Below are 18,581 nucleotides of genomic sequence, written 5' to 3'. Positions count from 1 at the left end.
AATTGACAAAGGAATACAAGTGCATCAAAGAAAATTTGATCATGTATTTTGTCATAGCAAATAGGCTACTCAAGAAATTCGAATATGTGGAATTAAAACACATATCAAGGATAAATAACCAAGAAGCAAACGACTTGGCACAATTAGCTTCAGGATACAAAGTATCAAAAGAGAAGTTAGAGGAATTGATTGAAGTAAGAGGGAGAGCAATGTCTACTAAACTTTCCCCAAGTGACCTAGAGAATTCACAATTGGGTTATGCCAACAAAGAGGAATTCGAAGTACTAAACATAGACTCATTGGCAGATACAGATTGGAGGAGTCCAATAATAAACTATCTAAAAAATCCTTCGACGGATACAGACAGGAAAATCAAGTATAGAGCCCTGTCATATTTCCTGATGGGAAATGAATTGTTCAAGAAAACTCCTGAAGGGGTATTATTGAAATGCTTGGGTGAAGCAGAAGCATATCTGGCCCTGTCGAACGTACACAGTGGAGCATGTGGTGCACATCAAGCAGGGCACAAAATGAAATGGCTTTTGTTTCGTTATGGGATGTACTGGCCTTCGATGTTAAAAGATTGCATAGAGTTTGCAAAAGGGTGTCAAGAGTGCCAAGAACATGCAGGTATCCAACACGCTCCAGCAAACGAATTAAGTACAATAGTGAAACCTTGGCCTTTTAGGGGATGGGCATTAGATTTGATTGGAGAAATTCACCCCAAGTCGTCTAAAGGTCAAAGGTACATATTAGTAGGAATAGACTATTTCACGAAATGGGTCGAAGCAATACCACTGGCGAATGTGGATCAAGAGGCTGTGATTGAGTTTATTCAGAAACATATTATATATAGGTTTGGAATCCCAGAAAGTATAACAACTGATCAAGGATCAGTCTTTACTGGACGAAAAATGCAAGACTTTGCCAAAGAAATAGGTTTCAAGTTATTTACTTCTACACCTTACTATGCTCAAGCAAATGGACAAGTTGAAGCAGCAAACAAAATAATAATTGGCCTTATTAAAAAACATGTGAGAAAGAAACCCAAGAATTGGCATAAGACTTTGGACCAAGCACTTTGGGCTTGTCGAACATCTCCAAAAAAAGCTACAAACACAACTCCTTTCCAGTTGACGTTTGGACATGATGCAGTACTTCCAATCGAGATATATTTGCAATCAGTAAGGATACAAAGACAAGCAGATATTCCTCCCAACGTATACTGGGAGTTGATGATGAATGAGTTGGTAGATTTGGATGAGGACAGACTTCGAGCGCTGGAAATGATAAAAAGACAAAAGGAAAGAGTGTCCAGAGCATACAACAAAAAGGTGAAAGGTAAAACATTTATTAATAATGACCTAGTTTGGAAAGTTATTTTACCTATAGATCGAAAGAATCAGGCACTTGGTAAATGGTCCCCACACTGGGAAGGACCCTTTCGAATCTTAAAGGTATTTTCGAACAATGCTTACGAAATTGAAGAGTTGGCAGAAGATCGTAGGATCTTGAGAGTAAACGGGAAGTATTTGAAGAGATATAAACCAAGCATGTACGAAGTAAAGATTGCAAAAACGTAGACATTCAGGGTACTACGAAAGCCAAAATGGTCAGGCATGTATCAAAACATATGCGTTGCATTGATCAAAATGGCTTTACAATCAGAATGGGTTGATAAATTAAAGGAAAAGAGTCAAAGAAAACACCAAAATATTTTCATTCAAACACAGAAGTACATGCATTACAAAAAGGATCCAAAGAACATGATCTAGAAACTTCTGAGATTACAAAAAGAAAGCATAAAAACCTAAGGAAAACACTTGCTAATTAATCCTTTGGTCTAAACCCTCCAAGGACAGCACAGGCAGGCTTTCGGCTTCGAACATGTCTATGGATCCAGAATTGCGCATCCTCCTCACTACACCTTTCTTAAGGAAAATGTAAGAGAGGAGTCTCCCATAGGGAAGACAGGTCACAGTCCCTTGACGTGTGACACCTATGGAAACAGCCTTAACAAGTCCTTTGAAAATCATCAAAGGTAAGTTAATCTTCTTCCCTCGAAGACCACAGAGAATAAACTCCAAATCTTCAACCATGATGCTGTTTTCATCAAGCCTCCGAGGATGGAAGTTACCCACAAGCATTTGATGCCAGATCCTGATAACCTTGGCACTGAAGGGGTCATTGTCCATGAGAGTCCTCAACATGAGATGAGTAGTCATGTTGAAGTTGTTATCATCAAAAGTTTCCCCAGAATTATTGCATCTCATTAGGTTGGCAATGGTGGTGGGAGTGATGCTGATATGAGCATGTCGAACCTCAGAAACAATGGTGGTCCTACCTTCAGGATCTATGCGTAGAGACGCAAACATCCAGAAATCTGCCAACATGTTGGGGTAGACAGGACCCTCCAGGATTTCTTCAAAGTAGAAGTCCAGTTCTTGGTTGACAAAGAGGTTTTCGAGGCTGATGAAGTTGTTATCAAGTTCATCTTCAGAAAGTTTGAATTCTTTCTTGATAAGAGCTTTTATGTTGTTGAAAGAAAGAGGTGCAGCCATTTCAGAAAAAGGGTTTGGAGAAAGAAGTTGGTTTTTCTTTTCTGTTGTTGGTATGTGAGAAAGCACAGGAGTGAAGAAATGAAAGTAATATTAGACCCTTTATATAGACCTGGGATACTGAAGGTTGGTTTAAAATGTTGATGATTGATTAGACTGCATTTGGTTTTCCAAAAAGGGAGTTAAGGCTTCCGCCGTTTCCCGCCCTTGGAAGTTGAGAAGTAATCATGAAACTGACGCACGCACGTCTCAAATAGACGTTTTGAAGAGAGTGACGTCACTGTTTAATAATGATTATGGATAGAGAAGTGGAAACGTCAAGTCTAAATGCAAGGATGCTGCGAAGGATGGTCAGGGTCTACATGTTGCATTAAATAAAATCACTGTGGAAAATATGAAGATATATTCTGGCGGAACTTGAAAGATTTGCTAAAAGATAGTGCTTGCGAATATTAGAAACATAGATGGAATGAAAATAGAAGTCAAGCATACAGATAGATGTTTCTACAAAAGGTTCGATTACAAAACGAAAATGCAACAAAATACAGGATTGGAAACAGCTAGTTAAAATCCTCAGGGAGGCTATTTTTGATCTTCAAATATTGAGTTTCCCACGAAGACATACGAAGCTCAAGTAACGCCCGGTGTTTCTTCAATCTTTCAATCTCTGGCACTAATTTCTGCGCAGTTTCGAAATGTTTAATCCCTGATTGCACCACTTCGAGCAAATCCTGTTGACTGGCTTTTTGTATGGCTGCCTGACAATGTTCAGCTTCCTTTATTTTTTCTTCGAGGGCCTTTATCTCTTGCTTCCAGGAGTTGATGTTCTTCTCGTAATCATCAAAAGCCTTCTGATTTTCTGAATGTTTAAGCTTGAGGGCCGCACCTTGTTTCGTTGCATCCACAGCAGAATTCCATGAAGAGTCATGAGAGGCCATTTTCTCAGATAGTTCCTTTTCGACATTTTGCTTTCGAAGAATGTTGGCCTGGAGCTGTTCAATTAGAGAACCTAGCAAAACAATTATCTCTGAAACTTCTGTTGAGACTTGAAACAAATCCACTTTCTTTAAGAGTTGATTTAAGTTGTGACTCTTAATAGGTTCCCGGCTAAGAACATCCACGAGATTGACCCCAAAGAACTTTTCTTTTATCTGTCGAAGGAGGTTGGGAATGTCTTCCTTGTCACCAGATTCTATAACGACAGCTGGAGAGACATCAAGTTCTGAAGACGAAGAAGTATTCACATTCATAATAGCCTTTAGAAAACTAAGAGGATCAGTTAGCTTAAGCTGTTCCAGTTCCAAAGGAGTAGGCTTCGCAGGGGCAGGCTTCGAAGTTGTCCCAGGAGTGGTTTCTGTGTCTAGGGCTGAAGTTTCTTGAGGATTGTGTTTTTCTAGTTTAGAAGTTTCCTCCATAGCATCTTGTTCCGATGCAGTGTCTTCGCTGTCATGTGGTTGTGGATTCACATTGTCGCTGCCTGAGAATGGATGATCTTCTTCCAAATTTTTGTCTTGATGAGTAGGTGGGGATTCGTCAGTAGATTGGCTTTCTTCGACTGGTTCATTAGGCAATATGGTGGTGAGTGGCCTAGCATCTTCGAAGACTGGTGAGAGAACATGAGTTTTGTTTTGAGAGATATCTGTGTTAAACAAACCAGAATTAGTCGTAAGGATAAGGCTTTGAGGAGTTTATCGACGGAAGTGAAAGAGTTACGATTACCGTGAAGTTTATCAACATTAATAGTGAGGTCATGAGCCTTAAGACCTGAAGTGGCAGTGCCAGCGTCGTCCTGCAATAACAAGGTAAGATGTCGGTTTAATCATTTAGTTAAAATTACAAGATAGTATGTGGGTTGAAACCCAAATACCTTGGTTGGGATATTGTCTGGACTTGAATTATGGCTTTCGACAACGAAAGCATTACTGGCGGTTTTCAGAGGAGATTCTTCAGAAGATGCCTTGTCGCTAGGAGAAGCAACTTTGGAGGAACTTACCCCTTTCTCTTTTCCTGAAGGGGTAACAGCTTTTTGTCTCTTTCTATGTCCTTGTCTGGTACGAGGAGGAGATTTATCTTCGTCATCTAAGACAACTGTTGAAGAGACCTTCCGTTTCGAACCTGTTGGGGGTTTCGAGCTCTGGAAAATATATATTAAGCAAAATGAGTACTGCTCACAGATTATACAAGATTAAGAATATAAAGTGGGTATGTACCGTGGGCTTCTTGTCAGTAACAATGGAGTCACTCTCACTTGGTTTGTTGCTTTTAGATGCCCCCGAATCCTTTTGGGTAGGAGCTTCTTTAATCTTCCTCCTTCGAGCAACAGCTGTAGTTGAAACTGAAATCAGTATATCAGCAAAGAAAAGAAAAGTCAGTCGAAAAATTGTCTGAATCCAAACCTTCAGGTATTGTCATACCCCAAATTTGTCCTACCCCTTAATTTCTAACTGGCTTTTGCTTCTCATTTTCATGTGCATAATCTTTTCATTAGGATATTAACTCATGCATCATTAATCAATAATTTGGCAAGGGATCAGAAGGCCAAGAGATTCGTTATATGTGTGGGTTCATTTCATTTGAGGTCCCCGTGGAACAAGAACCCCAATTAGGGCTTGTTTGGGTCTATATCATCAGTGGAATTCCAGGGCTTTAGTGCCAAGAACTGATTTTGTTTTCAAGTCTCGGTATTGGATTTCAATTAGTCCTCATCATCTCTGGCAACTTGGTTCATTTGAGATTTTACTATCATCTGAAGTATTGGATCATTTGATTATTTGTATGCAAGTGCCGGAGTTTATATGGTGTTTTGGTGAATCATTTCATCTTTGGAAGCCACTGGATAAAGCATCGAACTTTGGTCAAAGTCAATCTCAAAAGGTTGACGTTTACTTTCCAACCAAATGTCTACCGTAGAGTTTTGATAGTTTTCATCTCACCCTATGGTTCACTCAAGTTTCCAAGTGGCATGTTAGAACAAGATCGGAAATGTCGAATATTCAAGTCGAATATGGAGGGAAAGGAAACATTTCAAATGTTACTTGAAAAAAGGAGAAGAGGTCGTTCATGGTCTATCACACTTTTATTACACTTAAATCAAAGGTGTTTTCATTTAAATCAAAGTTATGTCCCATGTACAACACTTCATTGCAAAATCCAATTTCAATTGTCAATTCAACATTAGAAAGTGGCAGGAAATTACATTTTGGTCAAAGCCATACAATACTACACAAACACTAAAACCTATTCTTCAAGACTTTTGTCCCAACCTGCAAGTTCACCATCCTCCGAACATTTGCGAGCTCTCCTTTTGCACTCCAGGCCAAAACATAGGAACACAGAGCCACTCCACACGTCAACAGTCATACATCTAGACAAGCCATTACATACCAATTCCATCTTTGCTCCATATTTTAACCCATCAAACCATAGGCTTCATGTTCAATACCCTCCTTCACCTGCTGCTATACCAGAAGCTAAATTGTTGCGAGTCGGTACATTGATACGTCATTAAACAGCCTGTACACATGGACCAAACAGAATTTCAAATTCTCATAAGGCATTTCAAGATTGACAGTCATCAAGACAGACAAAAAACCAATTCAAAAATAGCAAACAAAAGCTAATGATAGCACCCAGTCAGCCCTGCATATCCAGCAAGAGTACATGCCGGTCAAAACCTCAGCCGCAACTCCGACAATCCAAAATGGTTCTGAATCAGGAAACCTGCATCATTAACGAAGAGATCCATGCTAATTCAGAAGCATTCTGCACAACCAAAAAGAAACAATCTCAGTTCAAAACTAGTGCATCAATACAAGCTTACTACATCAGTCAACAGGCCCATTTCTAACAGTTTAACATTCCCCTAACTATTCTAACATCTACCACATGTTCAAGCATTTAGCAGCCATTTAACCAAACTCATTTAACTCCTACACTACGAAAGAATACCAAGGCAGTCCTGCTGAAACTCATCAAACCATATACAAGAATCAAAATCCCATCCATGTTCAACTTCAAACCAGAAAACAGAAGCATAAACAAGTGCATATTAAACAATTCCATACATTCATACAATTTCAAACTAACAATTCCACATTCAGCCATACACAACAAGATGCCAAACATTCAATCCTAACCACCCTTTCAAACTTGTAACTACCTAACAAACCTATTCATTTCTAATTACCAAAAATCAGTCTTATAACTACCTCATTACTTTCAAACAAGTCCTAACCGAATCCTAACAGAATTCACTACTTTCCATACATCATAACAGAATTTTAACTAACCTATTCTTTAACCATACCTCAACTGAATTCAAACAACCTAACTGTCATAACAACCACCAACTAACTACCCATAACAGACTCAAAGCCACAACTAACTGTAACTGATTCAATAACTTCTTCAAACTTCCGCAACTGACTCAATCCTCACCCTCAATCCCTAACCTCCTGCTTCAAATCTAATGGCTCACATCCTCCCTCTGCCACCTATATAGTCTCTCTTCCCTCCACAATTCAAACACACGCCATTTTTCACTCTCACATTCTTCTCTCATTCATCTTCATCAATCTCTCCACACCATTCTCCATTCACTTTCACCTTCTCCCTCGGTTCACTCTATATCTCTCTCAGTCTCTTACCTCACCTTACAAAAGCTCACGAACCTATAGCTGTCAGAGCTTCATCAATGGAAGCTCTGAACGGTTGAGCTTGGCCTTCATCCCTCAGTCTCATGCACAATCAAGAATCAAACAGAAAAAGAATATTCAGAGAAGAAGAAGATTGATAACAGAAAGAAAGGTAAATTCACCTCTATTCATTGAATCATAGTGTAACAAACTTGAACCTTCATTCATCTTCTTCGATTCAACCTCGAGGAATTCTCATCACTCTCCATCAAGGACTTCGACATCACCTTTCACCACAAGAAGATCTCAGAGCTCGTTCTTCGTCTATCTCGTTCAAGATCCGCTCTGCAATCTCAATCTTCAATCGCAATCACCATAACATCGTGCTTCATTACCTCGGCACAGCAACACGGTCCAGCAACAACACTTCACTACTTCAGCCGTCATCATCACCACCGAATCACCAGTTCTGGAAATTCTTCACGATTCTTCATCATCGTCATCATCGTATCTTCATCGCACGCCCTGCATCGGATGCAAATCATCGTCTCGATATCACCGTCAATCACGATAACACAAAAAAGCAGGGACCATGAGAGGGAGAGAAACGCACATTAAAAGAGGATCCAATGGAGAGATGAGAGAGCAAATTGAGTATGGAGATTGGGAGCGGGGAGAGTGTGAATCGGAACGGAGAGGACGAAGGACCTCCGCCGCGTCGCTGTGTTGTCTCGATCGGAGAGGGTCCGGCCGCCATTGCAAGCTCACACGAAGAGGAGAAGGAGATTCCAAGGGTCATAACAGGTTAGCCCTAAAATCCTCTTTCTATTTATTTTATTTAATTTATTTTTAAATTAATTGAAGAAAATCTGATTAATGAATAAAAATCTGTAATAATTGAATCTGGACCGAAAACTTTGGGCCTTCACATTTCTTTCATGCATCTCCCCTGGCCCGTCGCAATTCATTTTTGCCAAACAATCTGAAAGGACAAAAACAAGTTGGGCCTAACTCCCATGGGCCCTGCGCCCATTTGCTGACTGCACCGTAATTTTCAGATAACACCCCCCTGAGCCCCTCCTCTCATGTTAGATTTAGTATTTTTTGACATAGTTTTGTTCTATTTTTTTAGATAATAAAAATGGACATACAATAAAATCAATAAAATTTGTTAGACTTTTAGATCATTTTTAGGAATTAATCTTGGTCCCTTTAATTGATATTTTTCATATTAAAAAAACTCATAAAAATAAGTAGATTTTAGGTTAATTTTGACATTAATCTTTTGAACTCATTTCTTTCATAAAAACCATAAAAATAATAGTACTTTTAATTCACTTTTGTGCTATATTTTGACTTGTTCTTTTTCATGCTATTTTCAATATTCTACTTAGCGCTTTATTTTTCATGCTTCTTTTAAATCCTAACCTTAGGTAGAAACCATGATAATATTAGGTAGAAATTCCCATTCATATTAGGCTAGTTTACTTAGGCTAGTTTCTTTTTCTTTTACAACCTAAAACATCTATAAATACTCAAATAAAATCCCCATAAAAAATACAAAGAAAACACTTGAAAAACATTAATAAAAAAGTGAAAATCATTAAAAAGGGAATGGAAGCTTGGATCTCCCTTGCTTTAGGGAATCATTCGAGTGCTTGGATCTCCCTTGCTTTAGGGTTCCATTCGGGCGTAAGTTCCCAAATTCTAAAAAACACAAACCATAGAGTAACTCGAGTTTCCCTTGCTTTAGGGATTTCCTCGAAACGCTCAAACTCTCTCTCTTCTCTCTCCTTTCTTAAGGGCATTGTTATCTCCGCTCTATTGCATCCTAGGTCGATCCCTTATGCAAGAGCGCGAGCGTTAACTCCGCCCAACTAAAAAACACAAAAACAAACAAAACTATGGAGCCGAACTACGGCGCTCTGATTCCTGAAAAGGATACGTAGGCATCAAGTCGCGGGGCTTGAACGAGCACACTTGTAAATAATTCCTTCTTTTCCCCGTATTTCTTTTGCATTCATTCGCATTTAGGTTTAGACATTAGACACCCTTTAGATAGAAACAAACATAGGTGGATACCATCGAGTACGATGGGCGTGAGGGGTGCTAGCACCTTCCCCTTGCGTAACCGACTCCCGTACCCTGTTCTCTGGTCGAAAGACCCTGTTCATATCCTTTGTTAGGTTTTCTGATATTCCTTTCCCTTATGGGATAAATATATTGGTGGCGACTCTGTTCATTTTTCGCGAGCGTGCGACAGGTATTGGAGTCAAGACACGAACATGTTCAAGATCTATATGAAGATGTCCTTTGAAAGTATCCAAGGTATGCTTAGTCGGAACCACTCGTTCAGCACGTTTTTTAGTACTTTCTTGAAGATCTTTTAAAACGTTGCCACACACAAACCAATTTAGAAAAGGGGGGCTCAGAGCCACACCAAAATCCGCACTTGGCAGTGGAGGGAATTTTGGAGGATTAAGTTTGAAAGCCACTTCATAACGTAGTTCTGGTCGAACATACGAGGGCAATTTCAACTTATCCAGTTTGGCGGAAAACTTTTCGCGCAAAATGACTGCAGCCTCACGAACGGTCTGACTAAGATCATCAGGCCTGTAGATAGTTTCAAAGAATTTTTGAAAAGCTTGGATTTCTTTAATGTGAGTCGAAGTACCTTTGTGAAAATTCTCCTGCACATCAGCAAAAGCTGCAGTTAGTTCTTGAGTAAGACTATCGGCATCAAAGATTTGAGAAGTATAGTAATCCGTCCACCACTGGTGAAAGTCTGGTGTAGAATAAAAAGCAGGTTCGAAAGGAATAGGAGAAAGATTGGTGACGCCAACGTATTTGTTGATTTTTGATTCACATTCTTCTTCAGTCAGGTACAAGGTATGGAAACACATATGGTTCCTTTTCTCATATAAACACTTGGGTTTTACTTGAACCAACCCAAACTGTCTCGAAACCAGATTTGGTTGGTAGCATACAAGGACACATTGACCTTTTGATGGTCGGAGGCGATGAGAAAACAACCTTGGGGTCAGAAAGGCCTCCCAAATTTCCATAGACTCAGTTTGTTGATCCTGAGATGTTGATGGGAACCTTCGAGTAAACCATTCAGGACCAATTGTTCTGTGTACGAACGGAGCCATAGAAGGATCGAACTGATTGCGCTGGGCGAACATCATTGTATATGCTAGAAAATGTTCACGAAGCTTCCCAGTTTCTTCTTTTGGAGTTAGGTAAGCCAACCTGGTTCCTTCTATAGTTCGATTCTTAATTTTGTTATCTTCTTCGTTGACATTGCTTCGAAAAGGAAGATGAGTTTCGAACATAGCATTAAGCCACAGTTGCAGTAGCCAGAAAGGACCAGCAAAAAGCAGAGTGCCAGTTTTGTAGTTTTTGGTAAGGTTCGAGGCTTCGCTAAGATTTTCATAAAGAGATCCTAAAAGTAACTGGCTTAGGTTGAGCTTTTTTTCAGCATGTAGCTGATTAGCCATGCAAAGGTATCTCTTTGCGACCTGTATGGATCTTGAGCAGAAGGCACATCGTGAGAGCCATAATGCCAAGAAAGCAATATGTTCTTCATCAGAAACTTCTTCTTGCGTTTTGTCATGGTGCTTCTGGATGAATGCAGTGTAAGTAACTGTTGATTCATTAAAACCAATAGTATCAGTATCCATCTCATTGGGATCGAAGGTTTCCCCGGTTGGTCGAAGTCCTGTAATAGCAGCTATATCAAAGAGAGTGGGGGAAACCATCCCACATGGGAGATGGAAAGTGTTGTGAGAAGCATCCCAAAAGTGAACCGCTGCTACTAACATGGGTTGGTTATATTCTAAGCCTGTTTTTGACAGTTGAATCAAATCATATATGCCTAACGATTTCCAGAAAGATCCTTTCGTTCTCTCTACTTTTTCTAACCAGGCATAGTACAAATCAGGATCTTTGGCTAAAGGGATTGACCTAAACACTTTTACAAAGTTGGTCATATAGTTTAACCTAATTTTCGCCAAAGCCAAAGGGGTCATAGTTGAAGTTTCTTCAGTATTAGCAGATTCTCCTAAGGGGGAACAACCATCTTCATCTATCTTAATCTTACTAACTAAGGGTCTAGTTTTGTAATAAGCGGGGAAGAATCTGTTCATAGATGAATTGTTTTCACCTGGTAACGGACCCATAAAAGCAAGATGTTTTCCAGAAAGTTCAAAGGGAATGATTACCTGGGAAGCGTAAATAGCGCGCACTTCTGCGGTATTAGGGTTTGGAATGTGTTCTTGTTCCCCAGACCGCGTTGTTGTTTGGAGCTTCAGAACAGGTTGAAGAACATTTGAAGATGAAGCCATGGAGAGGTTTTGATTGGAAAAGTAAGCTTTTTGAAAGGGTTGAGAATGTTTTTTTCTTTTGAAGAGGATGAAGAAGTAGGAATGAAAAGTTGTATAAAAGTGCAAAACCAAGTGTTTAAAGGTTTAACGGAAACCCTTTTTAAATCTTTTTGGGTAAAAACCAAGGGACACGTGGCGGCTAATGATTTAATCCAACGGAGGTCGAATAAATTAGCTTTACTCCTAGTATGTAGGAGTAATGATCAAGAAGTAAGGTCAAAAACGTGGGAATGTAAGTTATGAGAAGACATCTTTGAAAATGACAAGACGTTTTGGAAACAGGGTCAGCAATGATTATGACGTTAGTCAGCAATCTTGGAACTTTCAAAGATCAATAAGAGACGAAATCTTATGATGGCAAGAAACGCCTATTTCTCTTGATTTTCGAAACAGACATTTATTGGGGGCAATTTGTTAGCTGAAGATTTCGTTTTACATATTTGGTTCTTCGAAGAAGTAAAAATTCGAAGGAAAGATGGTTACTGATGACCATCCCTTAAAAATAAAAGAATGGCTCCTGATGGCCATGCTTCGAGAATGAAGACTTCTAAAGTTCGTTATGAAGATAATGAATACTGAAGCTAGTAGAAGTGTATGTCTTCGAGGACTTAGACAAAATTTATGAAATATGTTCAAGTATTACTACTTAGCGTGTTTTCGTAGTGTTTTTAAATACACTGCCACGCGTTGAAGAAGGACTCAGGCGGGAAGATTTGAAATTCGAAGACGGTTTCGTAACTGTCTAAATAACAGATGGCGTCCCTGGAGTTCTTATGAGAAACATGGCATTAGATTAGCGTAGGGCCGTTAAGGTCGAAATTAGTATAAATAGGAGTCTTAATGTTAGGATTCTGCGTGTTCATTTTGTACAAATCACTCACATATTACTCAAGTATCAAGTGTTAAGAGAAAGAGTTTGCTGAGAAAATGTACGTATGACACCACCATTTTAATACATGTGTATTCTGTTTCGTTTTCAAATATCTTTCAGTATTATTGCATTTCATTTACTTCTTGCCATTTACATTTCTGTATTTTTACTTTCATGTCATTTACTTTTGAAGTATTTAATATTCCTGCATTTTAAGATTCTTTACGCTTTAACAATACTTTCGTTTCATATGTTATTTTACTTATCCTTTCAATGAAATTATACTTACGTATAACCAAGTGATTGTCAGGATTACTCGTTTTATTCGAAACAATTCTTATTAACGAAGACGAATCATGACTATGGTTCGAATGACCATTGATAACAATCTTTTTGACTATGTGTCATAGGATCAATCTAGTCGATCCTGCGAGTAACCAAATCATATTTATTATAGTTTGGAAGACTAGCGGTTGTTTACCGGAAATCACCGTAAACAGGTTTCTGTTATTTTTATGAGTAGCTAAACCCCCCAATGCTAGGGGGTGACCCTGATTTTGATCTGTAATGAATAAATTTATATTTTTGCAATGATAATTTGGTTTGTTCTATATTGATTTGTTCTCTTGCTGTTATAATGCTTTTTCTGTCGGACAAACGGAAATTGATTTTGTGTGATACAATTAAGCCGGACCAGCTGTTGTTCATGATCTGTCTGAGAACATATTTTAGTAGATATTACCTAGGACTAGGAATACCCTTTAATAATCAGAATATTCTTGATATTGGAAAGCTTAATGTCAGTCGTGATTTCTATGGACATAGTGATTAGGTTGAGGGATTAAAGAATTATTACCTGAGGACTTGGGAATAATAAACCTTAAGAACTGATAATCAATTAGGCAAACCATTGTTGCAAGATATAGTTATATTTGTTGCATGATCAAATCATTCACCATCCCTAGCATTCTACTCATCTCTGTTCATCATTCTATTATTCTGTATATTTACTTTATTTGCAAAACCAACCAAAACCCCTTTTGAACTTTTGTTTAATTGAAATATTGATAAAACTCTGTATCGTCAAGCAGTCCTTGAGATTCGACATTCGGGGAATTTCCCCTTTATTACTACAAAGGCAAAATAGTACACTTGCTATTTTTCCTATCAAATTTTTGGCGCCGTTGCCGGGGACTGCCGAAGATAATTGAGTTTTAGATTTATTTCAATTAAAATTTTGTTGCTCTGCGACTAAAATTTTATTTTCTGCACTATTTATTTTTCCTAATTCTAATATTTGTCTAATCTGTGTATGCGAGGTAAGGCCTCAGCTGAATTTCTTTTTGACGCAGAAATTGAAAGAACTTTGCACGCAAGGCGTAGGCAAGCTCGGTTGGCTAAACTGGGATCCGAGGAAGAAATTGTTACAGTTCATTCAGGTTCAGATTCCGAAAGTGAAGAAGAAATTATGGGGGAGAATCCACCTCCACCTGAGAGACTTCTCGGAGACTATGGTGCTACGAACACACCGGGTGGTAGACTCACAATTGTCAACCAACAGGTAAATGCGGCAAATTTTCAATTGCACCCGAGCATAATAAATCAGATGGAAAGAAAACCTTTCACCGGAAAGGTTAATGAAGATGCAAACAAGCACCTACAGAGATTTCTGACCATGAACACAACTCTAAAAATTGAAGGGCATACAGAAGAAGCGAAGAAGCTGAGAATGTTCCCGTTCTAATTAGCCGAAGAAGCAGAAGAGTGGTTCTATTCTCTTCCAGCAGGAAGTATCACATCATGGGAAGAGATGGAGAAGGCTTTCTTGAATGAGTATTTCCCCGCCTCGGTCTTTATAAGAAAGAGGTATGACATTTTGAACTTCAAGCAGAAGGAGGGTGAGCCCTTAGGAGATGCTTACAAACGATTCAAAAGAATTCTGTAGCATGTCCCACTCATAATATGGACAAGACTGAACAGATGCAAGTATTTGTTAATGGACTCAGAATGAAAACAAAGTAGTTGATTGATACAGCAGCTGGAGGCTCAACAAATTTCACAACAGCCTCCGACATCACAAAAATCATTGAAGCAATAGCTGCAAATGAGCATTTGGAGCTGTATGATAGGTGTGCTAGCAAACCGGAAGGAATCATTGATCTTAAGCTAGAAACTTCAAAAATCCGGGTTGAAGATGCAATAACTGCAGAGGTAGAAAAGAGACTAAAGGCTATGAATATAGGTATTCAACAGGTTTCTCAAATCCATCAAGCTTAACCTGTGATCTGTGAAATTTGTAATGGCCCGCACCAAACTGTGTGTTGTGTTGCAACTCCCAAGCAAATTGAAGAAATCAAATTCTTGAGGCAAAATAATCCGTATTCTAACACCTATAATCCAGGGTGGAAGAATCATCCCAACTTCGCTTGGAAAGATCAACAACAAAATCCTCAGAAGGCAGAGTGGGAAGTAGCTATTGAGAGATTGGCTGGACAATGCTCTCAGTTTCAAGACGAGACAAGAAACAACCACAGGAACACCACAACTTCAATAAAAAATTTGGAAGTTCAAGTGGGTCAAATAGCACAGCATCTCACTCTACAGGCACAAGGTAACTTTCCGAGCGCAACTGTTAAAAATCCGAAAGATCAAGAAAAGATTAATGCTGTTACAACAAGGAGCAAAAAGGTTTTAGAATCGAAAAAAGAAAAAGAGGAAATAGATGACCCTATGGTAATAGAGGTGGATTTGGAAATAAGAGAGAATCCGAAAGAGCCAGAAGTTGTGATACCACCGGTTAAACCAGTTGAAGAAAAAAATGAGAAAGATGTTGAACCAGTGATCAAACTACCTTTCTCTTCCAGAGTGACAAAGAAAAATTCAAAAGAAAAAGACTTTAAGAAGTTTACTACATTGTTCAAAAGGCTAGAGGTGAATTTACCCTTCTTCGAAGCACTTGAGCACATGCCATTGTATAAGAAATTTCTGAAAGAGGTAATGACAAAGAAGAGATCAGTGGAAGGAGAATCAAAAATTGCAACTGAGAAGTGTGGAATAGTCTCGTCAGCAAGAAAGATCCCAATAAAGAGGAAAGACCCTGGAGCGGTGGCGATACCATGCACTATCAATAATATAACATTTAAAAAGGTACTCCTCGATTCTGGTTCTAGTGTGAGTTTAATGCCTTTGTCCATTTTCAAAAAGCTTGAATTGGAAAAGATTAGTGAGAGTAAGACACAGTTAAGGTTCGCTGATCACACCATTAAGAAATCATATGGGGTAGCTGAAGATGTACTAGTGGAAGTTGATAAGTTTGTATTCCCGGTTGACTTCCACATCATGGACATTCTGGAAGACGAAGAAACTCCTATCCTTCTTGGGAGGCCATTTTTGTCGACAGGTCGCTGCAACCTCGACATTGAAAAAGGGACACTAACGCTGATATCTTTTGATGAAGAAGTAACCTTGAAGATGTTAGGAGTTAAGAAACATAGGGCGGTTGTAAATGATCAAACTTCTGGTGGTATGACTGAAAGTGAGAAAAAAGATAAAAGGCCTGAACAGCTCCAAGAAAAAGTTTCAAGCATAGCCTCTCGGGTGGAAACAACTCAAGGAGCTATCAAAAATCATAAAAAGGATAAGAAAGTCAAGAAGAAAGTGGGAAGTGAATTGAAGAGAAAAGTTGTCCATGCCTTTCATCTTCATGAGTTTTTGGTTGCGGAGGTGAAAAGCAACCAGGTGTGGAATAGAAAATACCCTCCATAATAAAGGGTGATGGACCGTTGAGCCATGCGACGTTAAACAAAGCGCTTCGTGGGAGGCAACCCACACTTTTAATAATTACTTTGTCTTTTTGTTTATTTTATTTCAGGAAATAAAAGGGGCATTTCAAGTGGAAGCTTTGGAGTGCATTACCCTCTGTGAGTCACCTCTCTCGGGCTTGTTCTAAAACATTGAGGCCAATGTTTTGTTCAAGTTTGGGGGAGGTTTTACTCCTTGCTTTTTAATTTATATTGCTGCTATAATATGTGTAAGACCTACAGAATCATATTTATCCCAAATTTTTGCCAAATTTTGACCGAAATTTTTATTTTTGAAGAAGTTTTGATCTTAAAGAGCGATCGGGAATAGTATATAGAGATGAAGGGAGGATTGTTTGAGGACAGGAAGTTCGGAATAATGTGACAGGAAGAGGTTTGTTTAAACACCCTTGGTTCTCTAAAAGAAATACGAGTCCAACGTGTAGATTTGCACCATAGTACTTGTATCCTGAGAAGTACTCCTCGAGTAGTTTATTGATACAGTCTGGCATAATTCAGATTCACATGCATGATGATTGGTTGAAAAAAAAGGGATATAAAGTTGGCACCAATTGATGAAAAGGCGGTAAAAGGCAATCGGCTCGCTAAGTTGGGTAACCCTCACCCGGTTATTCAGCCCAAAGGAGGTTGATCCCCAAACGTCGTCCAAAAGGACAATATATAACTGCGAAGTTTGAAAATTTCATCAGTGTTTGAAAAGTAGCAAATGCTGCTCGTTTGGTGCCAGAAAAAGAAAATATAAAGCCTTGATCCTTCTCATGCATGTGATGATTATTATAAGAAATGCAGTGCCTTAATGTGATTGTCCGAATGAAAGAGGAGAAAAATCGGAAAGAGACTTAAGTGCAAAGCATAGTTGGAGAGGTATCTGAAAGGGGAGCTTAAGGTTTAAAGTGGTAGTAGAAACTCTTCGCGTCATGTGAATGCCGGACCAACTGTTTCTTGATCAATAAGACCGGATATCTCACGTATGAATACCAGTGTGCCTTGAAGGTCATTAACTCTTGTAATTGTCGCTTGAGGTCAAGCAACGATTTAAGTTTGGGGGAGTTTGATCAGTGGTTTTCACACGTATTTTTACCGTTGTTTTTAGTTATCTTTAAGTTATTTTATTTAGTGTTTTATTTCGTTATTCTTCATTTTATGCTTTGGTTGTGTGTTATAGTGTTTGTAGGCTCAGGTAAATGAAATGGGAGAAATCGAGGCGAAAAAGTGAAAAATTGAAGAAAAGTGAATAAACTGGCAAAACGCGTTCCCAGACGCGTGTGGAAGAAGAAAAATGCAATCAGCTGCCAAAACGCATCCCCACACGCGTTTGGAAGTGAAAAGTGCCATCAGCTGCCCAGACGCGTCCCATTTGCCCAAACGCGTTCCCACACGCGTCCCAGGATGTTCATGCATGCCACACGCGTCCCACTGGCCCAGACACGTTCCGAGACGCGTCCCAGGAGAAAGAAATACAAAGGAAAAATGCCTGTCTGCCCAAACGCGTCCCCACACGCGTCCCGTCTGCCCAAACGCGTCCCGGGACGCGTCCCACTGTCCCAAACGCGTCCCCACACGCGTGTGCACTTACTGTCACGGGCCTTTTGGTCTGAAAAGCCCAGAAACGCTGGAATAAAAGGACGAAAACACGTTGGGACAAGGGTTCGAAGAATTTGGGAGCGAAAATACACTGTGAAAGGCTGGAGAACTCAGATTTGATGCAAGGATTGAAGAATTCTATGAGCTTTTGCCATTGAAGATTGGATTTCCTTCATTTATCTGTAATGTCTACAATTAACACTATGGTTTCTATTATTTTTATGAGTAGCTAAACCCCCCAATGCTAGGGGGTGACCCTGATTTTGATCTGTATTGAATAAATTTATATTTTTGCAATGATAATTTGGTTTGTTCTATATTGATTTGTTCTCTTGCTGTTATAATGCTTTTTCTGTCGGACAAACGGAAATTGATTTTGTGTGATACAATTAAGCCGGACCAGCTGTTGTTCATGATCTGTCTGAGAACATATTTTAGTAGATATTACCTAGGACTAGGAATACCCTTTAATAATCAGAATATTCTTGATATTGGAAAGCTTAATGTCAGCAGTGATTTCTATGGACATAGTGATTAGGTTGAGGGATTAAAGAATTATTACCTGAGGACTTGGGAATAATAAACCTTAAGAACTGATAATCAATTAGGCAAACCATTGTTGCAAGATATAGTTATATTTGTTGCATGATCAAATCATTCACCATCCCTAGCATTCTACTCATCTCTGTTCATCATTCTATTATTCTGTATATTTACTTTATTTGCAA

Source organism: Vicia villosa, linkage group LG3 (genome assembly GCF_029867415.1).
Source record: "Vicia villosa cultivar HV-30 ecotype Madison, WI linkage group LG3, Vvil1.0, whole genome shotgun sequence".
Lineage (NCBI taxonomy): Eukaryota > Viridiplantae > Streptophyta > Magnoliopsida > Fabales > Fabaceae > Vicia > Vicia villosa.
This window is presented reverse-complemented; position numbering follows the sequence as displayed.